We start from the raw sequence: 12,500 nt of genomic DNA, 5'->3' as shown, positions 1-12,500 counted from the left end.
CTGATTACACAGCACATCTTGAGGCAAATGGGTTACAGCAGCAGAAAAAACACATTTGGTGCCACTCCTGTCAGCCAAGAACAGGAAAATGAGGCAACAATTTCGACTGGCTCACCATAAACGACACTAAAAGATCGGAAAAATGTTGCCTAGTCTGATGAGTCTTGATATCTACATCTACACTCTCAGGTGGAATTGACAGAATTTTGTCGATAACAACATGAAAAGATGGACTCTGTCTTACATCAACGTTTCATGCAGGAGATATAATGGCATAGGGATATTTCCTAAGCACATTTTGGGCCAATTAGAACCAATTTATATTTGTTGGAATGCCACAGCCTACCCAAGACTTTGTTTAAAGGTACAGTGCCAAAATGGTAGGCCACACCCTGGAGGGACATTTATTGGAAAGTTAAATGGATCACACAGCAAGAATGGCGGACAAGATTGCTCTGGACCCTTTGCTAAACCAATAATTAGCGTTCCTCCCTTCTGGAAGAAATTTTAGAATGTCTTGCTGCTGAAAAAAAATATATATAAACACCATTTTCACCCTCATCCTATAGTATTGCTTCACAGAAGTGGAGAACAGTAGAATGCACACATCTACATGGAAAGCATATTTTTTTTAATACCACAGAGGAATATTTTAAGTTTTTTTTTGGCAACTTAATTTATTGTACTGTGCTGCCCTAACAGCTTGGGCCTAGAGGACCTAGAGGACAAGACCAATGGCCATATTGTTTTTAAATGCCTGTTTACATGTGGATTGTGGAGAAGTGTCACGCTAGACAAATTTCTGTGAAAACAGACACTAAAAGTTAGTTATCTGATCTTACAAGGGTGAAAACAGACACTAAAAGTTAGTTATCTGATCTTACAAGGGTGGCAAGACTAGGCATTGCCACTATGCTGCCCATTCCTACTTGTCATTAACATTTATTAAAGTAATACATTTAAATTCACTGTGACACAGTACTCCACAAAATTCAAGTGAACACTGCACACTAGAAAATTGCATTTCTGCCTCATCCATGCAAGGGGGCAGTCCCCAATGGCGCAGTGTGGCGGGACGGTACCATGATCAGGGTACCTCAGTCAGGGAGGAGGATGGGGGAGAGCACTGGTTAATTACTCCCCGCACCAACCTGGCGGGTCGGAGTCGAACCAGCATCCTTTGGGCTACAAGTCTGACACCCTAACCGCTTACCCACGAATACGACACAAATACCATTGTCTTGACACCCTGTCTGTCAACAGTCACTTTCACTAGTCCATACCTTTGAAAACTGTCCTCTGGTATTTCATGACCCAGTCTTGACTCAATTAACTTGTTGAATGGTTGTTCGGCGTCTTCCATTCTTACCTTGGCTATGTCTCTGAGTGCTCAATACCCTGTGCTTCTTAAAATACTCCTGTCCTGCACACCTTCCAGGCCATTCACAATCTTGCAACAATCTTGCCTTGCCATTCCCTCTCGCTACCTCGGTTTGTCCTCGACCATCCTCCTCTCTGTCCCTCTGCCCATCTCAGTACCATGGGGAATAGAGCTTTTCAGTTGCTCTGCTCCTCAGCTCTGGAATGCACTGCCCCCTGACTTATTACCCAAGTTCAAATGCAGACTAAAAACTCATTTGTTTCAGTTAGCCTATTCCTTAGGACTTTTTAACTACCGTTTTATTTTTGTTAAAAATGTGTTAATGTGTCTTCGTTTTATTATTACTTCTCTCTGATCCTTGAATGTTTTGAAAGGCACTTTTATTCTCTTGTTACCGTAGTTTCATTTGAATTCCATTGGGATGGCGTATAGAAACAAAAAAAAGACAACTATGTTGCTGTGCACATATATCCGGCCCTACTAGTCTGACCAAAGTCCTATACATTTTGCAGCTAAAGACCTCAATCACCGGAAATACAAAATGTTAGACACAGATATAATATTACTTACTGTAAGGGTCCTCAAAAGGTTAGTTAGGTTACCTTATCAGTGCAACTCAAGAAAGCCACCACCTGCAACTAAGCCATTTCTGGCAAAAGCACTTCCCCATCAACAGCAGCAGTCTCATGCAGTAGGAGCAGAATCATTTCCACCTGTAACACAACTCAATGGGAATACAAAAGACAAAAACAGTGATATTAGTCAAATGTTGAACTGGATCTGGACGGTTAAATATTTCACAGCCAGTCACTGCTGATTGAAAGAAGTGATTTTCAATGAATCTGTGGTATCATTATGACCAAGTGAATAATTACAACAGATGACAGCTATGATTCTAGCACTTGGTAGACACACCACCACCACCAGCCACCCATCCACCAAATGCACTCACAAAAGCGGAGTCCTGTGTGCTATACCATCTGGCCGGATACGTCATCAAGGGTGTACTAGGCGGCTCTTTGTGTTCGGCCTGTAAGCCTGCCTTAAGGAACAGTGACGACGCTGTACCGGACAACGCCACACTGCTGCAGATGAAGGAGTACAGAGAGGGCGCACTTCACCAGCCATCTGCGGATGTATTCTCTTTACTGCAGCACGTTGAGCAGCTGTTCCGGGCCAGGACATCAGAAGCCCTAATGGAGTGCTCAGTCAGTGAACTAGTGGAAGAGGCCATGACTATGAAATCAAACCTTCCATCCTGCCATGATGTCAAGAGGAGAGTGATCACCAAATACACCAGGTTGAGGCTCAGGATTGCAGGTAAATGCATCAATAATGAAAGGGAAGAACCATGGGAAGGGAAAAAGCTACCTTGGCAGTAAAAGTCAAGCAAAGAAGGCTCCACCTCCTGCCAAATCCCTTCCGATGGCTGTAGCGGTCCCCACCAACACCACCAGTCTGCACGAGCCTGCTGTAGCGGTCTCCACCAACAATCTGCTAGAACCTAGATCCGAACAGAAAAATGACAACATGAACATCACCATTTCAATGCCTCGCAGTTCATTGTGAATCTAGCTATCGTAAAGATACACGAGTAATGTAAGCTTAATGTCAGCTTAACAAGAAATGAGCAGGTAACATCACCATTGTATACTACCCAAAAACAACAAATGACATCCTCGGAGACTGTACTTGTGATAGCCTGTGTCGACTCGACACACGACACAGTAGACACTCAATGGCACAAAAATCCCAAATTCTACTTAAGTAATACCTGAAGCCATGAACATCAGCATTTGAATGCCTCGTAGTCCATTATTGGATCTAGTTAGATAGCATAAAGATCTCCGTGCATCAACTAACTTGTTGACATTAGCTTCCAGCTAGCTTAGAAACATTAGCTATTTATAAATGACCGATAAGCAAATAGCTCTGAAATCAAACACAACGACTGTATGGATATTGACAGAAGACAACAGGACGGTATCTTATAAAATATGTGACATGTCATCGTTTAAAATATAGATTGAAAGGTAGCATCGATGTTTTGCGAACACGGCAAATCCAAAGTTGAACCAGAAGCGCCGTGTTGAAAACGCTAGCTATTACCACACGATTAACGGTTTTTCACATTACCATTGTGATTTTATATTACCCAAACTGGCAAAATTACATCCTCAGAGACTGTACTTGTGATAGCTTACGCTGACAAAGACAGACAACTTTGATTAATCTCCCTATTTTATCAACTTACCTGGGAAGTGGTCGACACGCCAACGACACTCAATGGCGTCCCCGTTGCTGCACAGGACCCTTTGAGCAAAATGAAGTGACGGCGAAACCCCGGATGTAGAGCAGCCATGCTCGTCCGCGGCCGTCAACGGCTTCAGGACAACTCTTCCTCTATAGCTCTAGGCCTACTGTGTGTGTGTATATATATATATATACAAATATATATATTATCATTATTATTGTTATTATTATTATTATTTATTTATTTAATTTATTTTTATTATTATTATTATTATTTTTTTAAATCCTGAAATCGTGGGGCGTATCGAACCGTGGGTCATATATCGTGATACAAACCGAATCGTGTGTTGGGTGTATCGTTACAGCCCTAATATACATATATATTAATTATCATTATTATTGTTATTATTTATTTTTTTAAATTTAATTTATTTTTATTATTATTTTTTTTTAATCCTGAAATCGTGGGGCGTATCGAACCGTGGGTCATATATCGTGATACAAACCGAATCGTGTGTTGGGTGTATCGTTACAGCCCTACAAACTACACACATTATCTTATTCTCTCACACACACACACACACACACACACACACACACACACACACACACACACACACACACACACACACACACACACACACACACACACACACACACACACACACACACACACCTGATAAGGCTGAAATGTCCCTGTGCCAATATGCCATCTCTCGGGTGGCACTGGGCCATGCCTAACAACCCAGGCACTGGCTCTAGTTTCCCAGGTGAAAAACCCATATACTTAAAGTGTACTTTTTTTGACCGTACTTAGTACAAAGTGTACTATTTTCGGCGATTTAAAGTGCGCTTCATTGCACTATTAGTGCGCTGAAGCACTACTAAAGCAGTACTTCAGCACACTTGCAGCACACTGAGGATGCTAAATTGGCACCGCTTTTGGACAACTTTAAGTGCACTACAAGCATACTTTTGAAAGTATGCTCCAAACACGCTTGTCATGCATTCGTATGGCATTAATAGTGTGCTTGAGTACACTTCTATAACATTTTATTGTTACTAGCAGTACAATAAAAGTATATTAACTTCATGCTTCTTTGGACTACATTGGAACATTTTAAGTATGTAAAAAGTATATCATATTAAGTATTGTAAATATATAACAGGTATGCTTGAAGTATATTTACAGTACACTCCCAAGTACAACGAATAATATAAATGTAATACTACAATCCATGCTGGCTCTCAGAGCTTGTACATTACACACAGCCACATGTCACAGTAGTGATACAGTATGCATGCCTAGCACGACGGATATTTACAATCATTGCATTGTTACAGAGATTTCAGATACACATTTCACTTTATTTCATTCTTGTTCCACCTCCCTGTAGTTGATCATTTGAATTGATCATGAATGGTGACCCTTGATTCTTTGTTTGAACAACTAGTTTCAACTTACCTCTCACCATGATATCAAGGGAAGTGTGAGTCTATATATACCAGAACATATACGTGACCATCATAACGACGGTGGGAACATGGCCATTGTGTACCACTTTAAAATGTTAAAACTCCTACAATAAATGCAGAATATAACAATGAGTAATATTTTCATGCAAACCAAAGATATTCCTTAGAGGTAAATTTCTGTTTGAGAAATTTAGCTCCAAGAAGTGCATTGCATGATGGTACATGCATGATGATGCATGATGGGTAAATGCACTTTGTGTAAGCACACTTTGAATATATTTGGATGAAGCATAATCATGGTGCACTTAGAAAAAGTATACTTCCAATATGTTAAAGTGATTTACTTTAAAGCGCACTATAGAAAATCACACTTCGAAGTCACTTGGGTGAAGTATAATCAAAGTGCATTTAAAAAAAGTGCAATTGCAATATGTTATTAAAAAATACACTTTTAGTAAGTTCACTATTAGAACACTATTAGTATATTCCTCTAAATACACTTTAGCCAAACATCTTCTAAGTGCACTTTATGTATGGTTCGCAAAGTGTACTTTCTTTGAGAGCAACTTAATTACATCTAATTTTAAGTACACTTTAAATAAGCATATTGTAAACATACTTTTTCTTAGCACAAAAAGTGTGAGTGCGCTTTTAACATGCTAAGTACACTTCAGTCGTGCTTTTATTGTACTAAATTGAACCACTTTTTCACCTGGGTTGGCACACAATACCACTCACAACACCCCTTCTACAGTATGGTAGGGTCCAAATCCTCCACCAACACTCCCCAGCAGTCCGACCCCTCTATTATACAGTCCCAAGAAAAAGTTTGTACACCCTTTGAAATTTCTTACCTTTCTGTTAAAATTGGTCATAAAACATGGTCTGATCTTCCCGGAAATCTCAAGAAGGAACAACCAGAGTCTGCTTTAATTAATTCCACCCAAACATTTACATGTTATCATATTTTTATTGGTCATAAGGCCATAACATTCACAGGAGAGCAGGGCATAAGTAAGTACACCCTTGCATTAAGTAGGTTTTAACCCTCAGTTAGTTGCAATATCATCAACCAGACTTGTCCTGTAGTTGCAGATCAGATGAACAAAACAATCTGTTTGTATCTTGTCTCCCTCTTCTTTAGAGAACTGCCTCTCGTCAGCAAGGTTTGTGGGATGTCTGGAGTGCATAGCTTTCTTGACTTCATGCCATATAATCTCAATTGTTTTTTGTCAGGGCTTTGACTGGGCTATTTCAGAATGTGTATTTCATTATTATGAAGCCATTCTAAGTCGATTTGCTTCTAAAGTATGGGTTGTTGTCACATTTCAGGACCCATACTCTTGTGTGTTTCAACTGTGTGACAGACTTCCTCACGTTTTTTCTGTAAAATATCACAATAAATTTGAGTTCATTGTTCCACTGATAATAGCAAACTGTCAAGGGCCTGAGGCAGCAAGGAAGCCGCATATAATGATGCTCCCGCCACCATACTCAGAAGAGGAGATGTAACCAAGAATAGCTAAAAATGGGATTAATTCTGCCAATCTAAAATGAATGGGGTTTCTGACCAAAAAAATATTGCTGCACCTTTGAGGTTTGCGAAAAAGCATTTATATGCTTCATAGAATTACTGCAAAATATTCTGTAGACCAACGTTGAAACCAAAGTTGAATTGTTCAGGGGAACACACAATGTCATGTTTGGAGGAGAACTGGAGAACCACACCTTCACCAAAAACATCATCTCCACCTTTGAGTATGGTGGCGGGAGCATCATTATATGCGGCTACCTTGCTGCCTCAGGCCCTTTTCAGTTTGCTATTATCAGTGGAACAATGAACTCAGAAGTTTATCGAGATATTTTACTGAAAACAGTGAGATAGTCTGTCAAACAGTTGAAGCACACAAGAGTATGGGTCCTGAAATGTGACAACAACCCATACTTTAGAAGCAAATCAACTTTAGAATGGCTTCATAATAATGAAATACACATTCTGGAATAGCCCAGTCAAAGCCCTGACAAAAAACAATTGAGATTATATGGCATGAAGTCAAGAAAGCTATGCACTCCAGACATCCCACAAACCTTGCTGACGAGAGGCAGTTTTCTAAAGAAGAGGGAGACCAGATACATCCAGATTGTTTTGTTAATCTGATCTGCAACTACAGGAAACATCTGGTTGAGGTTATTGTGACTAACTTAGGGTTAAAACCTATTGAATGCTAGGGTGTACTTACTTATGCCTTGCTGTCCTGTGAATGTTTACATCGTATGGCCAATGAAAGTATGAAAACTTGTAAATGTTGGGGTTGAATTAGTTAAAGCAGACTCTGGTTGTTCCTTCTTGTGATTTCCGGGAAGATCAGACCATGTTTTATGACCAATTTTAACAGAAAGGTAAGAAATTTCAAAGGGTGCACAAACTTTTTCTTGGGACTGTATACCCCTCTAACCCCACATCACATTCACCTTGCCTGCCGGTCACTGTTACAGACATTTTGATGCTTTATCTTTTGGCCTACTAAGGTAATATTTTGGGCTAAACATGAAATATTTAGTTGTTATGGAAAATCTCAATGGAATGTTTATGCCTGGACTATGATTTGATACAGTAGAGGGATTTGATACCTGGGCACTCTGGTCTCCCATACACCACCCATCCAATGCTATTCAACTCGCCTGCCAACCTGTCACTCTGGCTCTGCCTCCAACACTGGGTGTAGCTGGCACACAATATAACCCATACAACACTCATCTACAGTAGGGTCCATCTCTTCCTGGGGGTCTCTGGGGTCTACCATACACCCCCCCCCCCCCCCATCAATGCTCCCGCCCCCGCCCCCCCATGTTATTCACCTCGCCTGCCTACCTGCCTGTCACTCTGGCTGGAGGTGCGGATGCAGACCACAACATCTACTACAGCCTGGGCGACAGGACCGGGGCCTTTAAATTAGCCTGTCAACTTTAAGTAATGGCACTGTGGACCTGCTGCCGAGGTGGCCTAGGCTGGAGGTGGAGAACATAGTGTGTGTGTGTGTGAGTGTGTGTGTGTGTGTGTGTGTGTGTGTGTGTGTGTGTGTGTGTGTGTGTGTGTGTGAGTGTGAGAGAGAGAGTGACAGACAGACAGACAGACAGAGAGAGAGAGAGAGAGAGAGAGAAAGAGAGAGAGAGAGAGAGAGAGAGAGAGAGAGAGTGTGTGTGTGAGTGTATGAGTGAGTGAGTGAGTGAGTGAGTGAGTGAGTGAGTGAGTGAGTGAGTGAGTGAGTGAGAAAGAGAGAGGAGACAGAGACAGAGAGAGAGAGGGAGAGAGAGTGTGTGTGTACGTGTGTGTGTGAGAGTGAGAGTGAGTGAGAGTGAGTGAGAGAGAGAGAGAGAGAGAGGGAGAGAGAGAGAGAAAGAGAAAGAGAGAGTTGAGCAAAATGGAGTGGGGGTGTGCAGACTGAGTTTAATGGAGCACAACAATACAAAAGGAGAACAGACAGTGGGACTGAGTAAGAAAGATGGACAGAGACAGGGGAGCGAGATGAAGGATAAACGCAACAGAGGAGGGAAGGAGAGATATAGAGAAAGAGTGAAAGATGGAGAAAGAACGATAGATCAATAGTGGGAGAGTGTGTGTGAGAGAGAGAGAGAGAGAGAGAGAGAGAGAGAGAGAGAGAGAGAGAGAGAGAGAGAGAGAGAGAGAGAGAGAGAGAGAGAGAGAGAGAGAGAGAGAGAGAGAGAGAGAGATAAGAGACCACGGCATGGGAGCCATCCACTGATCCAGAGCTTGCTCTTCATTGATCCTCAGGGCACTGGCTGGACCAAAAGCCCATTGGCCCCCCTCTCCTCTCAGCCAACCCAATCATTCCCATCTCCACCTCAGAGCAGAGCAGAGCTTGCTGTCCCACGACTCAGCTGTGCCTGCAATGCAGCAGAACTTCTGCGGGACCCCATGTGCCCCTCCCTCCCACTCTCTCTCTCTCTCTCTCTCTCTCTCCTTCTCCCTCTCTCTCTCGCTCGCTCGCTCCCTCTCAGTCTTCCATCTCCCTCCCATCTCTCTCCATGCTCACACCTCCATCCTGCTCTTATTCTCTCATCCAACCCCACACCCTTCCTCCATCCTTTCTTCCTTCCATAAGTTACCCCTCTCCTCTCCTCCTTCCATACGTTACCCGTCTCCTCTCCCCTCTCCTCCTTCCATATGTTACCCCTCTCCTCTCCCCTCTTCTCCTCTCCTCTCATCCTCTCCTTCTCTCCTCCTTCCATACGTTACCCTACTCCCCTTCTCTCCTCTCCACCCCACTCCACTCTGCTCCAACCACCTCCCCTCCCCTCCCCCTCCCCCTCCTCTTCCTCTCCTCCTTCCATACGCTACCCCTCTCCTATCCTCTCCTTTTCCTTTCCTCCTTCCATACGTTAGCCCTCTCCTCTCCTGCAGCTGGTCTGTTCAGCACATTTCCCTGGGTCACATCTGCTGTGCTGGCACTTTGTGCCGCCTGCCTTGCTGCCTGGGCCGCTGCAGCTATATTTAGCTCTCGCTATACATTAGCATCACAAAAGGAGCAGCACGCCGCGCTAAGCTAAGCTAAGGAGAGGAGAAGAGAGGGGCGGGGCTGAACTTCAGGATGTTGTTTTGGTGGGACTCTACGGTAAGGCTGCGTTATCCACGCGGAGGAGTGAGGTGAGGGGCAACGGGGAGAGAGAGCGAGAGAGAGAGAGAGAGAGAGAGAGAGAGAACACTCTCCGTCTGTTCACAGAGAAAGAAGGGGAACATAGAGAAAAAAAGAGTGAAAGAACGAAAGGGAGTGTGATACATAAACAAAGAAAGAGAGGTGCAGGAGATGAGAGAGGTAAAGGGAAAAGTGGGAAAGAGAGAGAGAGAGAGAGAGAAAGAAAAGAGAGAGGAAGTGAAACAGAGGGCACTTCAAAGGGTGTGAGAAGGAGGGGTAGAAGAGGGGGTGGCGGGTTCAGGCAGGATGTGGGGCTGCATTTGGAGTAACAGCATGGGTCAGACGGCACACGCACGCACGTGGATGGTGTGTGTGTGTGTGTGTGTGTGTGTGTGTGTGTGTGTATTTGTGCTCTCTGGGATCGGGGTTCTCTGTGAACCCTGAGATGGGGAGGGGGGGCTTGATTCGGGGACTTTGAAGATAAAGAGAGGCCAGACACTCAGCTGTGCAAAAAGCCCAGCGAGGATTCACCCATCTCCGCAAGCTTTGGCTCCATAGCCCTCAATTCAAACCTACACCCCCTCCCCACCACCGCAAGCACACACACACATACTGGCAGCTTTGGCTGGGCCCGAGACAAAATCATTTCTACAGGCCCCACGACCAATGCATAGAATGTAATGATGATCCAATTCTGGGCCCTCTCTCTCCCTGGGCCCGGGACAACTGACCCCTTTGTTGCCCCATGTTAGCTTCCCTGCACACACACACACACACACATGGGCGCACGCACACACACACGCTGACATGCACGCACACCTTTACCATTCATTTGATCACGCACCGCCCTTTCACTTTCGTTTTTTGTTCTTTTGTATCCCTCCTTCACCGTCTCTATCCCTCCCACATGTGTAGCAACACGGAGTGGGCAGGAAGTGCAGGAGACTGACAAGCGGCTGATAGAAAACCTGGAGAGTGTTACAGGCACCTGGCCAGGCAAGCACCGAAGCAGGCACACACACACACACACACACACACACACACACACACACACACACACACACACACACACACACACACACACACACACACACACACACACACACACACACACACACAATACCCATCACTGAAGCAGGCGCACAGGCGCGCACGCACGCACACAGTTCCATACGCACACACACGCACTTGTGCACCCGCACACAATTAGACACACGCACGCACACACACGCGCGCGCACACACACACACTTACATACTCAGACAAGTGAACACACACACACCTGGCAAGGCACACTTGCGTACACACTCATGGGCGTGCACACACACACACACACACACACACACACACACACACACACACACACACACACACACACACACGCACGCACGCACGCACGCACGCGCACACCCCACAGCTGGGTGTCTGGGCCCATCTGTGTTCACCTCTGTCTCAACCCGAGCCCTTCAACTTGCACCACCCGGCGTTATTTATTGTTCTTTGCTTTTGCATATGCAGCGAAGCCTGTGCGTTTGAAGTGCTCTGGTGCACTCTGGCCCCCGAGTGTGTCTTGTTATGAAACACAATACTGGACAGCGTGAAGTGGTACGACATGCATGCATGTATGTATGTATGTATGTGGCTCGGTGACATGGACGTAACATGCTGGACAGGGTTGCCAGATGAGACTGGCGATTTCCAGCCCAAATTGTGCTCAAAATCCACCTGCTGGAAGCACTAAATCCCGCCCGATTTGAACTAAATTCTATTGATTTCTATGGCCAAAATGTGCAGAAAAACCCGCTCAAATGCCTGTTTTGCCCATTTTTACCCGCAGACGGCCGTCCTCAGCAGCCCAATTGGCTGGGAAACCGCCCAATCTGGCAACACTGATGCTGGACACTCTGCGAGGATCGCTACGTGGGGAGGTTTGGTCTTGCGGGCCTCCAGTTATGGAGGTTGCGCACTCTCCATGTTGGGATTTTTAAAAACAAGCACCCCCATTTGCCTTGGGGGGTGGTGTGTGCGTGTGTGCGTGTGATTTGTATGCACACGTGCGTAAGTTCATATGTGTGTGTGTGTATGTTTGTGGGTCATTTCACGTGAAATCACATTCATGACACTGCAGGCTATGTTAAGACAAGGAACTGAAAAATGAGACTGAAAATTCAGTCTTACAATATTTTGGTCAGCACCCTTAAAAGGAAGAAAAAAACTGTTGGGTGACGCCTGCTCCAACCCTTATGAACTTTAAGACAAGGAACTGGCCATTTTTTTTGTATTCAACTTTTAATTGATCATAATTCATATTCTGAGGGTTGCTGTATTCCATGCTGATTGTGTACTTTGTAGAGCCGGAAAAGAGCTTTCAAACAACACCACAGACATCTTTTTGTGACTTACACGGACTGATATAATCAAGGCTGAATGTATAGTGTCCTACCCTCATATGTAAAACTTTGCTAGTCGGTTTTGTCCCTTAATATTCGCGTCAGATTCATACAAATGCAGGTACATGAGTTACTGTAGCGCAGATGCATGTACATTAGGGGTGGGCGGTATGGCCAAAAATGTATACCTCGGTATAATTTTAGCCACGGTATATATCACGGTATTGTACATTTGTGTATAAAATGTTAAAAGTAAGCGTTTTGTGGCAAAATGACCTATACACCATTTTTTGCATTTTATTTTTTGGAAATGACTGGTCAGACATTGTTTTATCTTCTATGTGG

General features: G+C 44.2%; 1 protein-coding gene and 2 long non-coding RNA genes across 12 annotated transcripts in view; 1 reads left to right on the top strand and 2 right to left on the bottom strand.

Annotated features, from left to right (window-relative positions):
* LOC134451140 (uncharacterized) overlaps nt 1–3,769 on the bottom strand; it is a 4,891-nt gene extending 1,122 nt beyond the window's left edge. The window contains exons 1-3 of one of the 5 annotated variants that reach the window (XR_010035195.1): nt 3,636–3,769; nt 2,334–2,885; nt 543–2,094 (exon numbers count right to left, since the gene is read on the bottom strand). This is a non-coding gene — a long non-coding RNA (uncharacterized LOC134451140). Of the gene's footprint in view, nt 1–542; nt 2,886–3,635 lie in introns of those variants that run through there. The other 4 variants (XR_010035197.1, XR_010035198.1, XR_010035196.1 and 1 more) reach the window with 4 other exon arrangements.
* LOC134451139 (uncharacterized) overlaps nt 1–12,500 on the top strand; it is a 142,680-nt gene that overhangs the window by 115,789 nt on the left and 14,391 nt on the right. The window lies entirely within an intron of this gene.
* fip1l1a (FIP1 like 1a (S. cerevisiae)) overlaps nt 1–12,500 on the bottom strand; it is a 57,874-nt gene that overhangs the window by 34,963 nt on the left and 10,411 nt on the right. The gene's annotated exons all lie outside the window — the stretch shown is intronic.

Source organism: Engraulis encrasicolus, chromosome 6, assembly GCF_034702125.1.
Source record: "Engraulis encrasicolus isolate BLACKSEA-1 chromosome 6, IST_EnEncr_1.0, whole genome shotgun sequence".
NCBI lineage: Eukaryota > Metazoa > Chordata > Actinopteri > Clupeiformes > Engraulidae > Engraulis > Engraulis encrasicolus.
The sequence above is the reverse complement of the archived record's forward strand: the minus strand, read 5'-3'. Positions and strand labels throughout refer to the sequence as shown.